This window comes from Rattus norvegicus, chromosome 2 (genome assembly GCF_036323735.1).
Source record: "Rattus norvegicus strain BN/NHsdMcwi chromosome 2, GRCr8, whole genome shotgun sequence".
NCBI lineage: Eukaryota > Metazoa > Chordata > Mammalia > Rodentia > Muridae > Rattus > Rattus norvegicus.
The window spans coordinates 163,207,980-163,225,661 of record NC_086020.1 but is presented as its reverse complement, the minus strand read 5'-3'; the positions used below and the strand labels follow the sequence as shown (position 1 = coordinate 163,225,661).

The 17,682-nt window shown below is 36.8% G+C and overlaps 1 protein-coding gene across 7 annotated transcripts in view; it reads right to left on the bottom strand.

Moving 5' to 3' along the window:
- Positions 1–17,682, bottom strand: part of Fstl5 (follistatin-like 5) — a 668,565-nt gene that overhangs the window by 599,479 nt on the left and 51,404 nt on the right. The window lies entirely within an intron of this gene.

Here is a 17,682-nt window from a genome sequence, read left to right as displayed (position 1 = left end):
TTTTACAAATGTTCTGAAGTTCTGAATAGCAGATTTAGCCAGGAGCAAAGGATGCAAAAAATTAAGGAGGACAAAAGATAGGAAAGAAGCTTAACACTATAGAACTCTGGTTTCTGTTTCCTATTCAAGTAATTCCTCAAGTCAAGTCCCTAAAGGATGGAATGTTAGTAAGTTGATCTACAAAGACAAAGATAATTGTTCTGTGATATAGCCTAAGATATTGTTGAAAGTGGTAGTAGGCTATTCCTAAAGCTAGATTGTTTGTGACATAAATGATTGACCCTGCTGGTACTCTTAAGAAAACTTGACCAGTGAACTCTATAAACCAACTTATCATTTCTCTTACAATAAAAATGATTTTTAGATAAGAAGTATAAAAAAGACAATTCTTATGGGTGCTTACTTGATTTCTAAATTCTGCCAAATATTATGGAATATTTTTTCCAAAATTTTCTTTAAATATGACTATTTTTACATAATGTAAACACCAACATATCTAATTTTTAAAAATTATTTTATAGAAAAGAGACTTTCAGTATCTGAGTTCATCCTCATTTTAACTGCTTCATTTATTTTTTAAAGTGCTGGGGACAAACCCAGGACTGACAATCGAGCACACATTTATATTCTCTTTAAAAATGAGTTTAAAAGAGCTGTCCATTACAATTAATTTTTATTGGAATTGGCTTTGATGTTGCCTTTTTGCAGTATTTTCCAATGTGGTTGTGGTTTACATTGAATATCAGCCTGGCGAGATCAAGCACCATCTAGGAGACAAGCACCTAGACATAGCTGTGAGGCAATTTTCTTATTGGGTTAGATGAAATGGGAAGAAATCAGTAGCACTCCTTTAGACAAATGGTAAATAGGTCAAGAATGAAATTAGGAAAACAACACCCTTTACAATACCCACAAATAATATAAAATATCTTAGTGTTATTCTAACCAAGCAAGTGAAAGATCTGTATAACAAGGACTTCAAGTCCCTGTAGAAAGAAATTGAAGATAATCTTAGAATATGGAATGATCTCCTATGCTCATGAATCAGTAGGATTAATAGTGAAAATGGACACCTTACTAAAAGCAATCTACAGATTCAATGCAATTCCCATCAAAATTCCAACCCAATTCTTCACAGAAATAGAAAGCAAGTATCTACTTTGTATGGAAAAACAAAAACCCAGGATTGTCCTGAACAATAAAAGAAAAATGGGAAGGATCACCATCCCTGATCTCAAATTGTACTACAGATCAATAATGATAAAAACTGAATGACTCAGAAAACAAAAACTACATTGATCAATGGAATTGAATCCAAGACTCAGAAATAAACCGACATACCAATGGACAATTGATTTTGATCAAGAAGCCAAAGCAATACAATAGAAAAATGAAAGCATCTTCATCAAACGGTGCTGGACTGGATGTATACATGTAAAATAATGATAATATATATTTATCGCCCTGCACAAAACTCAAGTCCAAGTGGACCAAGGAGTTCAACATAAAACTGGATACACTAAATCTCACTGGATACTGTTGAACACATTGGTACAGGAGACAGTTTCCTGAACAGAATACCAATGGCTGAGGCACTAATAGCAACAATTGATAAATGTGACCTTATGAAACTGTAAAGCTTCTGTAAGGCAAAAGACACTATCAATAGAACAAATGTTCAGTCTACAGATTGCAAAATGATTTTCACCATCCCTTCATGTACCAGAGGACTAACATACAAAAATTATAAGAAACTCAAGAAATTAGACCACAACAATCCAAATGAACCAATTAAAAAATGGGGTTAGAGAACACAACAGAGAATTCACAATAAAGGACTCTCAAATGGCTGAGAAGTACTTCAGAAACTGTTCAAAGTGCTTGGTCTTCTGGGAAATGCAAATCAAAACAACTCTGAGGTTCAACCTTATACCCAGAATGGTTAAGATCAAAAACTCAAGAAATAGCACATACTGGCAAGGATGTGGAGTAAGAGGAACATTTTTTCAATGCTGGTGGGAATACAAACTTGTACAACCACTTTGGAAATCAACGTGGCAGTTTCTCAGAAAACTAGGAATAGTTCTACCTCAAGACTGAGCTAAAAACTACTGGGTATACACCCAAAAGATGCTCCAATATCCCACAGAGACACTTGCTCAATTGCGCTCATAGCAGCTTTATTTGTAATAACCAGAAATTAGAAACAACCTAGAGGTCACTAAACTGAAGAATAAAACACCCTCAGAGAAAGAGAGAGAGAGAGAGAGAGAGAGAGAGAGAGAGAGAGAGAGAGAGAGAGAGAGAGGTGGTACATCTATACAACAGAATACTCTTCAGCTATTAAAATGAAAGACATTATGAATTTTGCAGGCAAATAGATGTAACTTGAAAAATCCTTAGTGAGATAACCCACTCCCAAAGAACACTCATGGTATGTACTCACTTATAAGTGGCTATTAGCCATAAAATACAGGTACCATGCTACTCTCCACAGAACCAAAGAAGCTAAACAAGAAGGAAGAAGCAGCAAGATACCTTGGATCTCACTGAAAAGGGGGAATAAAATAGGCTTAAGAGGCAGATAGAGAGAGGGAATTAGTGGGAGAGATGATGGGGAAGGGAATGGAAGGTTCAGGATCAGGTGTTGGGAAGGACAGTAGAAATGACCAGATGGCTATGAAAATAAAGGGAAATCTGCAACGGACAAGGGTAAAGAGATGGGGGAAATCTCCAGGACAAGACAGGGATCTGGGATTAGGGTTGTACCCAAGAATCAATGGGAGTTATTTTTAGCTGTGACTCACTCACGACATTGGGGTATGGAACCTGAAGAGGCCATCTCCTATAGCCATACAGGAACCCCATTGGAGTGATAGAAACAAATTCACCCCAAAAAAACTTTAAAACCCAAGTTTATCCTGTCTACAAAAAAAAAATCATGGGGTATGGGGATGGAGCAAAGTCTGAGGGAATAGACAACCAATATTTATTGGTCCTACTTGAGACCCATCCCATTGGCAAGCACCAATCCCTAACACTGTTGATACTCTGTTATGCCTGCAGACAGGATCCTCTGAGGGGCTCCACCCAGCAGCTGACTCAGACAGATAAAGTTACCCCATAGTCAAAGAGTGGATAGAACTTGAACACTCTTATAGAGAAATAGGAGGAAGGATTGTGGCCCAGAAAGGGACAGAATCTTCACAGGAAGACCAACAGAGTCAAATAACCTGGACCCTTGGGGCTCTCAGAGTGTGAAGCTCTAGCCAAGGAACAAACACTGGCTGTCCTAGGGCTCCCAGTGCATATGTAGCAGATGTACAGCTTATTCTTCATGTGTATCTGGAACAACTGGAATGAGGACTACCCCAAATATGTTGCCTATCAGTGAGATGTCCTTCTAGCTGGACTGCCTTGTCTGCTCTAAATGAGAGTGGAGGCAGCTAGCCTCCCAGAGACTTGAAGTGCGATGGTGGAGGGATACTCAGGTGGGTCCCAACCCATTCAGAACAGAAGGGTAGGAAGATGGAAGAAAAATTGTGTGCAGGGTGGGGGATGATCAGAAGGGGATCTATGAATGGATGTAAAGTGAATAAGAAAAAATTAAATTAGTAATAAAAGGAGAGAAAGAAAACACTGAATACTAGAATTAACACCTCCCTATTTCCTGATTGCAGACCAGCTGCTACATGCTCTAGCTTTTATGCCTGTACACAGAAGTAAATGCCTCATGCTCTAAACGGCTTTCATCTGGTTATTTTATTTCAGGAACAAGATAGCATAATTGATAAAATTAGACCTTACTGTGGAAAACTATACTCTCTAATAGACTGAGTACCTTGGTAACACTATTTTAGAGAAGTGTAGGCATTTCTTGGAAGATATTTAACGTAATAATTTTTTTAACCAGATTTCGAGAATTGAAGAATTAACTAAGAATTTAGGAAAATGAAAAGTTAATACAAACTCAGTAATACAAAAAAACATACAAAATTAACTTAAGCACTATCATATTGGGTGGTTTTCACTTGTATTGATTGAGACATCAAATTCTTCATTTTTCTTCAGTGATCAAGATCTTTTTATTGGATATTTTACCTAATTACATGTCAAATGTTATCCCATTTCCTGGTTTCCCCTCATCCCATCCTCCTTCCCCCTGCTTCTATGTGGATGCTATTATTTATCCACCTATTTACTTGTACCTCCTTTCCCTGGCATTCCCCTGCACTGGAGCATTGAGCCTTCCCAGGACAAAGGGCCTCTCTTCCCATTGATATCCTAGAAGGCCATCCTCTGCTACATATGCCGCTGGAGCCATCGGTCCCACTATCTATACTTTTTGTTTGGGTTGGTGGTTTAGTTCCTGGGAGCTCTGGGGGATCAGGTCGGTTGATATTGTTGTTCTTCCTATGTGTTGCAAACCTCTTCAGGACCTTCCATTGTTTCTCTAACTCCTCCACTGGGGATCATGGGCTCAGACCAAGGTTGGCTATGAGCATCCTGCTTTGTATTTGTCAGGCTCTGGCAGTGCCTCTCAGGGACACAGCTATATTAGGCTCCTGTCAACATGCATTTCTTGGCATCTGCAATAGGATCTGGGTTTGGTGTCTGTATGTGAGATGGATCCCAAAGTGGGGAAGTCTCTAGGTGATCTTTCCTTCAGTCTCTGGTCTATACTTTGTCTCTGTATTTCCTTCCTTGAGTATTTTGTTCCCTCTTATAAGAAGGACTGAAGCTTCTGCACTTTGGTCTTCTTCTTGAGCTTCATGTTGTCTGTGAATTGTATCTTGAGTAATCCAAGTTTTGAGGCTAATATCCACTTATCAGTGAGTACATACTATGTGTATGCTTTTGTGACTGGGTTACCTCACTCAGTATGATATTTTCTAATTTTCTGAAGAAAACAACAACATGCTCTAGGATCAACAATTGACAAATGGGACCTCATAAAATTGCAAAGTTTCTGTAAGGCAAAGGACACTATCAATAGGACAAAATGGCAACCAACAGATTGGGGGAGATCTTTACCAATCCTACATCTAATAGAGAGCTAATATCCAATATATAAAATAACACAAGAATGTTAGACTCCCAAGAATCAAATAATCCTATTAAAAATGGGGTACAGGGCTAAACAAAGAATTCTCAACTGAGAAATACCGAGTGGCTGAGAAGCACCTAAAGAAATGTCCAACATCCTTAGTCATTAGGGAAATGCAAATCAAGACAACCCTGGGATTCTACCTCACACCAGACAGAATGGCTAAGATCAAAAACTCAGGTGACAGCACATGCTAGCAAGGATGTGGAGAAAGAGGAACACTCCTCCATTGTTGATGGAACTGCAAGCTGGTACAACCACTCTGGAAATCAGTCTGGAGGTTCCTCAGAAAATTGAATAATGATACCTGAGGACACAGCTATACCACTCCTGGGCATATACCCCAAAAATGCTCCAACATATGACAAGGACACGTGCTCCTCTTTGTTCATAGCAGCTTTATTTAATAGCCAGAATCTGGAAAGAACACAGATGTCCTTCAACAGAGGAATGGATATAGAAAATGTGATACACTTACACCATGGAGACTACTCTGCTTTTAAAAACAATGACTTCATGAAATTCTTAGGCAAATGGAGGGACATCAAATTCTTAATCAATTGTTAATTTTTCCAACCCATGCTTCTAATTTGTTCTTCTGCTGAGTGACACTTGAGTTTACTTATGTTATCAGTTGTCAGCTGTCTTTATTATAGTCTTATTTCTATTACTTGTAGGGACTTAATGAACAGAGTAGGTCACTGTCACCAGTTTAGCTCTTCAGGTCTGATACCACACCATTGAAACACCTGACATTTGTCAAACTAATTCAAGATCTTGGAAAAGTAAATAAGACAATTCAATTATTGCATACAAAAATAATATATTAAATCATTCGCAAACAACTTGACATCTGCATACATGAAGGCAATAGAATTTAGGTAATGAAATCAAAACATCAAATCTCTCTGTCTGTCTCTGTCTCTGTCTCTGTCTCTCTCTGTCTCTCTCTCTGTCTCTCTCTCTCTCTCACACACACACACACACACACACACACACACACACACACACACACTTCATGAACTGAACCAACAAAGTGTCCCTCAGCAGATGAAAGCATATGTAAAGTTTACATTCATACCACAGAATATTATTTGATTTAGCCTTGAATGGACATCACTATGTGAAAGAAGCCAACATATTTAGGCTAATTACTGTGTGACTCCATTTGTATAGAAATAAAATTATGAAAGCATTAGTTATTCATAAGGGATGAATGAATATAGTCCAGAGGTTTAGGTTATTGAAATATGCTATTCATGTTACCTTACATTTACCAAAACTTTACTTAGTTTCAAACCAAAGCTACAAATGAATTATTTTGCAGACTGTGGGCTTTGGATGATAATCAAGCATCATTGTATGATTGCAACAAATGTGTCATTCTACAAAGTCCAGATAACATAAAAAGGCCATCTATGCAGAAATGAGAACATATGGGAATCTATGTACTGTCACATTATTTTATTGTTTAACCTACAATGCCCCTCATAATTAAAATCTATTACTAAAATACTGATAAAAAGAAAAGAGAAACAAATAATACTTCTAAGATTTTTGAGCAAATTTTAGACTGACTGCCTATTAAAATTAACATTTATTATTTGACATCTTTATCATGATAGCTGACAGCACCTTAGGTGAAGAGAGCCTGATGCTTAATCCACAGCTGATAAATATATCTTCAGTCAGAATCCTTAAGCTCAACACCTTTAATCTAAGCCTGTTTGCACAGCTAATTGCCTCATTAATTTCCTGTAGACAGCTTAGTATGAAATAAACTTTGTGTTGGTTCCCCTAAGAGACACTTTCCTTATTATACATTTCAATATATATTGAATCATATTTTCATTGAATCATGTCTTCAGTCAATTCATTTTGATGCTTACTTCAATCATATGATGAATTAGGGTATGTTCTAGAGAATTCAATATGGAATACTTGTTTAATGCTATAAATTTGTTATTAGGCTCTTAATAAATATGTTGCAATAATAAGTAAATGTGCTTTTAATTTGTAAAAGAATACATGCCAGAATAATGTTTGCTAGAGGCCAGAATGTTGAACACAAGAGAAAGTTGAGAAATATGTATTTTAATTTCAGGTGTACAGCACCTCCTTATGTTACATTCAACAAAGTGTGTGAGTTCCCAGCCCTTTATTGTCCTTATTGCAGTACATGCTTGTGTGTGTGTGTGTGTGTGTGTGTGTGTGTGTGTTTATTAAAGAGAAAGCAATGTATGTGTGTGTATATATATTTAAATAAGTATACAAATGCTTTCTTTTTAATTTTATTTTTTATTAATTATTTTATTTATGTACATTACAAATGTCCATCTTTCTGGTCTCTTTCCATGAATCCTCCACCCATTCTTCCTCCCCTCCACCTCTAAGAGGATACTCCCCCACCCAGTCACCCACTCCCATCTCACCCTTCTAGCGTCCTCCTTCTCTGGAGCATCAAGCCTCCACAGGACCAAATACAAACCCTCCCACTAAGTTCAGTCAAGGCAGTCCTCTGTTACATATGTAGCAGGGGCCACAGACGAGGCCCATGTATGCTCTTCAGTTAGTGGCTTAGTCTCTGGGAGTTTTCAGGGGTCTTTTAATTTTCTTCCCATGGGGTTACAAATCCCTCCAGCTCCTTCAATCCTTCCCCTAACACTTCCCAAGGTGTTCTGGGCTCGGTCCAGTGGCTGTATGTAAGTATCTGCATCTCAGTCAGATGCTGGTAGACTTCTGACTGCTCTGCAAGCACAACATTGCATCAACAATTGTGCCTTGGTTTGGTGCCTGGGTATGTGATGGATTTCAACTTGAAGCGGTATCTGGATTGCCTTTCTTGCAGTCTCTGCTCTATTATTTGTCCCTGTATTTCTTATAAACATAAACAATTCTGGAACAAAAAATTTGAGATGAGTGGGTGGCCCCATCCCTCAACTTCGGGCCGTTTATCTACTTGAGGTGGTCTCCTCAGGTTCCATCTCCCTGCTGTTGGGCACCTCAACTAAAGTCTTCCCCACTGAGTCCTCACAGCCTCTCATATCCCTGCTGTCTGGGGCTTTTAGTGGTTCCTCCGCTCCCAATCCTACACTGCTGCATATTTCTATTCATTCTCCTGGCCCTCTTCTCTTAACTCCTGTCTCCCCCAGTAACTGATCTTATGCCTGATTTTCCTTCCCCCTTCCGTCTCCCACTAATGTCCATTCCTCCCTCTGCTTCCCATGATTATTTTGTTCTCCCTTTTAAGTGGGATTGAAGAATCAATGCTTCAGTATTCTTTCTTTGTAAACTTCATGTGGTCTGTGAGTTGAATCAGGAGTATTCAGAACTTTTTGTCTAATATCCACTTATCAATGAGTATATACTATGTATGTCCTTTTTGGGTCTGGGTTACCTCACTCAGAATGATGTTTTCTAGTTCCATTTATTTGTCTGCAAAATTAGTGGTCTCTGTATTTAATAGCGGAATAATATTCCATTATGTAAATGAGGCACATTTTCTGTATTCATTCTTCGGTGGAGGGACATCTAGATTGTTTCTAAATTCCAGATATTACAAATAAGGCTGCTATGAGCATAGTGGAGCACTTGACCTTGAAGTATGGTGGAGCACCTTTTGGGTATATTCCCAGGATATATTCTGTATAGCTAGGTCTTCAGGTAGAACGAGGAGACTCAAGATTGATTTCCAGAGTGATTGTAAGTTGCAATCCCACCAACAATAGAGGAACAAATGTTCTTCCTTCTCCACATCCATGCCAGCATTGCTATCTCTGGATTTTTTGATCTTAGCAATTCTGATTGGCGGTGTAAGGTGAAATCTCCTCTGTTAATAATTCTGTTTAGCTCTTGTAGCCCATTTTTTAATTGGGTTATTTGGTTTCCTGGAGTCTAACTCCTACAATTGATAAACAACTTCAGCAAAGTTGCTGGATAAAGAAAATTAACTCAAACAAATCAGTAACCTTCCTCTATGAAAAGGAAAAATGAACTGAGAAATTAGGGAAACAACAATCTTTACAATACCTACAAATAATATAAATTATCTTGCCGTAACTATAACCAAACAAGTGAAAGATCTGTATGACAACAATTTCAAATCCCTGAAGAAAGAAATCGAAGAAAATCTCAGATGATAGAAAGATCTTCCATTCTTTTTGATAGGATTAACATAGTGAATATGACCATATTACCAAAAGCATATACAGATTCAATGCGCTCCCATCAAATTTCCAAATAAATTCTTCACAGGGATAGAAAGAGCAATTCCCAACTTCATATGGATTAACAAAAAATCCAGAATAGTGAAAACAATTCTCAACAATAAATGAACTTCCGGAAGAAATCACTATCCTAAACTTCAAGCCTTACTACAAAGCAATAGTAATGAAAACCCCATGGTATTTTTACAGAGACAGACAGATCCATAAATGGAATTGAAGACCCAGAAATATATCAACATACCTATGGACACTTGGTCTTTGACAAAGAGGTAAAACCATTCAGTGGAAAAAAAGAAAGTATCCTTAACAAATAATGCTGGTCTAACTGGCAGTCTGCATATAGAAGAATTCAAATTGATCCATATTTATCACCATGTACAAAGTTCAAGTCCAAGTGGATGAAGAACCTCCACATAGAACCAGAAACACTGAATCTAATAGAAAAGAAAGTGGAAAATAACCTTGAACTCATTGTTACATGGGAAAATTTCCTGAACAGATCACAAATGGCTCAAACCGTAAGATCATCAATTGACAAATGGGACCTCATGAAGTTGAAAAGCTTCTGTAAGGCAAAAAACACTCTCAATAAGACATAACAGCGACCTACAGATTGGGAAAAGATCTTCACTAACCCCACATTTGATAGAGAGCTAATGTCCAAAATATATAAAGAACTCAAGACGTTAGACTGCAGAAATCAACATGCATTCTATGTATTGTTATAACGCTAAAAACAGGAAAAATCAATTCTAAATAGAAGTAAGTAAAAGTAATGTCACTCTTTCAATTGTTTATATCTTACAAGGTTTTAATCTTTTAAACAGGCTGACTTTAAAGCTGATAAATTAAAAGTTTTATTTTCATAGGAAATGTAAAACTTTAAGTAATTGAATTCACAATGTAACTTTTTAAGAATTAAAGATGCACTAAATAATATATAATTTATTTAAGCTTTGAAGTAAGAACGGCAAATGTCAGCTTGAAATTATACTAATGTTAAAGATCAGATGTGTATCTTTGTTTATTCGACATCATACATAGTCCTTCTTTGTTATAGTTTGTGTACACACACATACACACACACACACACACACACACACACACAGTATTTGATTTCTAAATAAGTGGTAGTAAATGTGGTCAACTAAATAGACTCAGATGAGTTGCATTTCCAATGTGGATTGGCATCATTTTTCCCCCACAAAAATATGACATAACTCTGACAGTAAAGAGGAAAATGTTATACACTATACATAAACATACACATAAATAGGCAGAGGCAGAATTGTACCTGGTGCGTTTAGAAAAATACATATTCGTGTGAAACAGAACTCTTACATGCTTCCAAAGCTATACATGGTAGAATACACTGGAATCCTAACAAGCAATTTTATTGTAATATGTTACATACTTTATTTTGTTTGACTTCATTTTTAGTTTCATACTAATTTGGAATAAACAGAATGATAATTTGTCATACTTCTTTCATTTCAATTGTTGAATTATTCAAAGGAAGGCACTATTTTTCAAGTCACATACTTTTAAAGCTTTAAGTAACAAATTCTAATGTGATATCAGAGGTAAGAAAAGCCCCAATCTGCAAAACACTTACTACCTTGAAAATTCATTCCCAAAGGGCAGAAGAGGATTTCCTGTCAAAGAGCCTTATCTTGAGAATTTATATCTCGGTGTTTTTGGGGTTGAGCAATGTGACTTTAGTTAGAGTAACAAATAAACTTTGGTTAGAAGTAATAAAAAACACTTAAAATCTTAACACAACATGTCATTTTTTGAAGATTTTAAGAGGATTTTACTGGGTAGAAGGCGATATGAAGCTGGAGACATACACTTGGTTTTTAAGTCAACTTTGCTCACACAGCAATTAATTTAAGAAGATATATTAAGACTTGTTTTAAGTTCCAGGTAGAATTCTTAATATATATTGTAAGGAAATCTAAACATGGCTTTTGTGCTCCTACAAATCTTTTGAGCTGAGCCATAAACTGATCATCATTTACTCTAGATTACATGTTAAGCATGTATATAAACAAATGAGATTCCCAGAAAAAAATAAAATAAACCATGGTCTACTGAAGATACTATATTGCAGACTAATTAGAACTACATGACTGTGTTGAAGAACTCAATAAGTGTTGTGGGTTTCCTTTAATAGTCTCTTTGGATAATCATTCATTTCCCACCTCAGACTGTGACCTAACAACACTGTGGATCATCATATCGTGTGGAATCATAATATAGTTCAAATGTTGATACTATGTCTACTATTATTGCTATGATCATTGGAATGTGCTTTGTTTCTAACCCCGATGATTAGCTATGTATCCTAAAAAGTATTATCAGCTATAAAAATGATCAATAAAAATCTCAGACCTTTGCTGATTATTAACGGTATTCAGATTTACTCACCAAACCAAGCTTAGCACAACTTTTTCTGGTCCCCTGGTATTTGGAAGACAAAGAAAACCAAGGACCTCAGAAGAATTAGCAATAATATCTCTCTTCATATTTTCTCATGCAATTAATAAGACTCAAAATTATCTAAACCTATCAATAATCCTAGGAGAACACATCTCTATTTTATATGTTCTTTTTCTTTGTTTTTATTGACAAGTTTGACAAAAATGTTGTGCCCTTAAGGACCATGACTAGGTATCTCATATATACATATATAGTGATGCAATCATCTCCAGTGAGTTAGTAAGATACCATTACTCTCATATTGATCATTTTTGATATATATATGTGATGTATACATTTTCTGTGTATATGTTTATGCGGTGGGAATTCTTTTGATCTGTCCTTCATAAATAAATAAAAATGCATTAATACTATTGTTATGGCCAGGGCATCAGGCATTAGATCTCCAAGTTATGCATCATGTCTGGCCAAAATTTTGCAGAACACGTAGCTGAGTTGGTGTTGCCATGGTCTTTTCAATAATGAAGAAAACTTTCTCACTTATGGGCTTGACAAAAGTTTCACACTGTAAATTAACCTGGCCTAGAAATCATTTTGTAGCCCAGGATAGCCTAGAACTCATGGCAATCTGCTTGTCCTGTATAAAAACTAGATTTTTTTGGAAAACTCATGGTATTTCTAATATTCATTTTGTTAATAAAGATTATGGATCTATTATTTTACTTTGGTTGTATAACCCAAGACTCAGTTCTTGCACAATCGGAAGATTGGGTGAGGGCAGCAATAGTGGATACAAGGGTTTCATTTCCTTGGAAGGTGTTTTTGAATGATCCTAATGTTTCAAATGCAAGGTATTAATCTGACACAAATCTAAAATTTAACCATATTCAACCTTTTTAATATGCAAGGAGTAAATGTATCCATACATTTTAACTAGACTGCCTTTTAACATTTAGCTAACAAACTCTTCACAGTCACTTTTTAACTCCTCTTGACCCTACTGATTTTCTTTCAACGGGTAGTCAAAATTGTTTCTTGACCTCAGAAAAATCACTTAGCATTTTAATGATCTCTTTGAAACTTCCTGCTGGCAGCATGGTAATTTCTAGGGCTTGCCACCACTCTTCCTGTTAGACAATTAGGATCTTGAGTTGTTCAAAAGTCCCTGCCTCTGAGCACTAGGAGTCTGAGCTTCCTTTAGTGTTTATCACTTTCCCTGTATTTCTCTCCTGCTGTATTCCATTGTGCCACATCTATCAGTGTTGATACAAAAGGAACAGAAAGGAAAAGAAAGTCATATCTTACAAATCAGTTCTTTGAATCATATTGTGTCATTGTGAACAGCTACACTCTCATGAATGATTACATTTCTCACACTCTACTTCATTCACACAATGATCCTCACACACAAGTACTTCGATTTCAGAAAAAAAATATCATAGATCAACTTCAATTTGCTGGGTTAGCTGGACTTGACACTCTGCTCAAAGGGAGGTACAAACACTTCAAGGGCTTTAAGTGGTCCCATTAGATATACTCGAAGAACTCTACTGTCCTCATACAGTCTTCCATAAGCCAGCACAGTAGCATTGATCAGCTCTGGAGATAAGAGGCGAAGACAGGTGCAAGGAAGATTAACCAGCAGACAAGTAAAGTGCTTGTTAATATTTGGAAATGTGAGTGCACGCATACCACAGGTTATCCAAGTGGAAGGAGGCTCACTGACTGTGAGAAGTTACAGCTGAGTGACTAGTGGGAGAAAACAAAAATGGGGGAGAAATGAATATTAGAGAAATCCAAACCAGAAAACGAAGCAGGAAGCCCTTAGAGAGAGAGAGAGAGAGAGAGAGAGAGAGAGATATCTTACAGGATTTCATAGGAAGGAGTTCTAGCTTTGTCTTTATCTGTGAGGAGCAGCTGAAAGCACGTGGAGATAACATCCCCAAATTCAATAATTTAACATAAAATAGAACTTTTCTCCATTTCTTGTTCCATGATACTTTAATTAACAGGATATATCATTTACTACGTTTTGGGGAAAGGGCTGCATTATTAACTAGTTACCATTTGCTATGCTAAACGACAAAAGAGAATTCTGTGAGATTTTTCAGTTATTATAAAATATTCATTCAAATACACTTCGAGATCTTTTGTTCCTATCTCAGAGGCCACAATATTACCAGATTTTCTCCAAACAAGTTTCTTTCTTTAACCTGCTGGGAGAGGTCAAGTAACTACGAGAAGCTATTAAGCATTGAATAAGACTTTATTCAGTGTCAAATAAAAGATCATGTGCCTGGGTTAAAAAGTCCTATACTTCCACTGGTGCCCCAACAAGCTATTCACTGCTACATATGCAGTTGGAAAAAAACAAAAATGTTCATATTTAACATGAAAAAAAGTCCTATACTATAATGGGATGGAAAGATCAAAGGAATGATAAGTGCAAAATATTTGTAACTTTTCTAGGAAACTACTATATGTCTCCAGTGTTTCTATTCTCCTCTTTCTGCTTGATTATTTCAGGGTTGTCATGGGAACTTTCAACCACCCCGGCACTGGAAATGAGAAATGTATAGTTTAGCAGACTAGTAATGAAAGTGGAGGACAACCAGAGATCAGGGTAGCAGGCTAGCATATTTAAACTGGCATAGCATTGGCGCATCTACCCTGTCATTTTTTACAGAAATTTGCCATTATAATACAACCAAGCACTGTAGTGGACATGTTTACCACGTAAGGGCACTTGGGGAGGGTGAAGAAGGGAAAGCAAGGGAAAGAAGTGAAGGAGTATAAAAAAGAGTTGTCTGGAAAGGTAGGGTAACATAGATAAATACCTAACAGGCTGCGAAGAAGGCTCAGCAGTCATCAGGATATGTTGCTCTTGTAAACAACTCAGATTCTATTCTAAGTGCCCACATGGTGGTTTATAACCATCTGGCACTCCAGTTCTGTAGGGTCCAATACCCTCTTCTGAACCACATGTCACTGAACATCCAAAGGATGAGCATAAATGCATTCGGCCAAAACACATATTAAAAATAAAATGAATCAATACAAGAAAATGAGCCCATTTTTCTAAAACTTCACAAATATGAGAATGTAGACAAAGTCGTAAATGCATGCCACAGAGTTCAAATACCTATGAAAACACTCATTTTATTTTAAATTTCTATTACCATTTTGACACTCTTTTAAAAGACTATCCTAACACCCATTCAGAACCTGCCCCACATGTGGCCCATACATATATAGCCACCAAAACTAGATAAGATGGATGAAGTTAAGAAGTGCAAGTTTACAGGGACTGGATATAGATCTCTCTTGAGAGACACAGGGAGAACATGTCAAATACAGAGGCTAATGCTAGCAGCAACCCACTGAACTGAGAACGGGACCCCCGTTGGAGGAATTAGAGAAAGGACTGAAAGAGCTAAAGGGGCTTGAGACCCCATAAGAACAACAATGCCAAAGAACCAGAGCTTCCAGGGACCAAGCCACTACCCAAAGACTAAACATGGACTGACCCAGGCCTCCAACTACATAAGTAGCAGTGAATAGACTTGTTGGGGCACCAGTGGAAGGGGAAGCCCTTGGTCCTGTCAAGGTTGGACCCCCAGTGTAGGGGATATGGGGAGGTGTAATGGTGGGTAGATGGGGAGAGGAATACCCATATCAAAGGGGAGGGGGAAGTGTTAGGAGGCTGATGGACAGGAAACCAGGAAAGGGAATAACATTTGAAATGTAAATAAGAAATACCCAATTTAGTAAAAATGGTGAAAAAAGCCTATCCTATAATTTTGGATGACATTACAACAAACAAATTTTAACATCCATGAAATCATATTGTCTTATTTATAAAATAATACTAAAGCCATGTCATCCATGAGAATGCCCATAAAATTAAAGGACCTAACATAAGGAACTACGTGGGGTGCAGCTCCACAATAAGAAATACCTACTGACACAGTTACATCTGGTGACATGCACTACTAAAGTCCCACTAATTCACCGATGTTAGCAAAGTCTCAGAATTTAGAAATTCCTTACAATGCACTTGGTAATCGATAATTACTGTACTGTGACTAAAATTCAGATTCCTGACAACAAGATCATCTATATTCCAGAGGATTTCTATTTTTCCTAGGGAGTTTCTGCTAAAAGCTGTCCTAAACCAGTAAAGCCACCATCAATAGATACTCAATTCAGAAAACAATATGAAAATACAGTTGATTCGCTTGTGAGGAGCAGAGGGAGCAATCTGAAAGGCAGACATGTGTCTCGCAGGTCAGAGTCATGCTGCTCTATGATCGTTATCTTTAAATTTAAGGTGAACCTCACATCCTGTACCCCACCTCCTTATTTTTCCTGTCCTAATGATAATGACCATTGCAGCTACTTTACCTCTCTGAATCTGGATAGTATCATCTTATGTCCCAGGCTACACCACCATCAAATGCAAATTTGTAGGAAAGCTGCTTGTGCAATAACACGCCATGTGTAAGTTTTAAAACATAATAAATAAAAGCAGAACTTTGTGGGGTTTGGATCTAGTGGTTGCGTTTTACAGTCCCTGCGTGCTAATGAACTGCCTCAGATGAAGTAGCATAAATGTCGTGAGATAAACACATTAGTAAAACACACAATCAGCTCTTCCTCAGACATATATTTGCAGAGTATAATTAAGATTTCTATAATTAGCCTGGCAAGTTTATTGTTACTCATTTTTACTGCAAGATACAGACAAATGAATTTTAATGACATTTTTGGATACATACAGCTGCAGATGAAATATGTATGCATTTGTTCCTATCTGTATCATTCCAACATGTCCTGACAAATTAGTCCTACTTTTTGTCTCAAAATGAGCATTGTCTTTATGTGCTTTCTTTGCTCTGATGAATAGCATGACCAAAAGCAACTTGGGTGTTTTTGGCTTGCCGGTCCCAATCTCAGTTTCTCCTTGTGGAAACTCAGGACAGAAACTAAGGAATGGAAACTGGAGGCAGTTTAATACATTTTAAAAGAAAAGATAACATGTAAATTTAACTGAAATGTTTTCTCAAAAATATTCACAGTGATGCACAAACCTGTGGTCATGTATTATATAGAAAACCAGTGGAATATGACTGCGTATTTTACCTGCCAATTCTCTACCACAGATTTAGCCCATCAGTGGCTCAGATATACACAGTACAAGGAAATGCAAAAAAAAAATTATGTTTCTGATCTCAGGGTGTAACATTAATGCAAGAAAACACTCCAAAACTTATATTTACTAGATATGTGGTATCATAAGACAAATTGTTGTTCATTTTAAGGTAGAAAGGTTGAGCATGAAGAAGTATTCACTCCAAAATATTTTTCATTTCTATGTTAAGGAATCTAAAATTGAATCATTTTTGATTAAATGAAAACATTCAATAATTTCTATATGAGTTGAATGTCTCCATCATATATATATATATATATGTGTGTGTGTGTGTGTGTGTGTGTGTGTGTGTGTGTGTGTGTGTGTTTGTAGAGACTTATAGAAACTAACACTTTGTGGTTTAAAATGCTTTAAGGTGTGTTTGAAAGTAATAGAAATTACTAATTCAGGCTTAGCTCTTAGTATATGAAATCATTACCAATATTCAGGGGAAACTTTAATAGCATGTTTTAATGAATAATTTCAATTTTTAATTATATGCATATGAATGTGAGAGCATGTAGGTTTATGGACAAATGTGGGCAAATACCAGAGATTCCAGAATAGAATGTAAGGGCTCCAGGAGCTTAAGTGACAAGTGGTTGTGAGCTGTCCAATTAACTAAGTCAGGTCCTATGTAATAGCAATATGCATCTTAACCACTAATCCATCTTCCTAGTTCCAACATAGTGCAGTGTGCTTCATATCCAGACTTT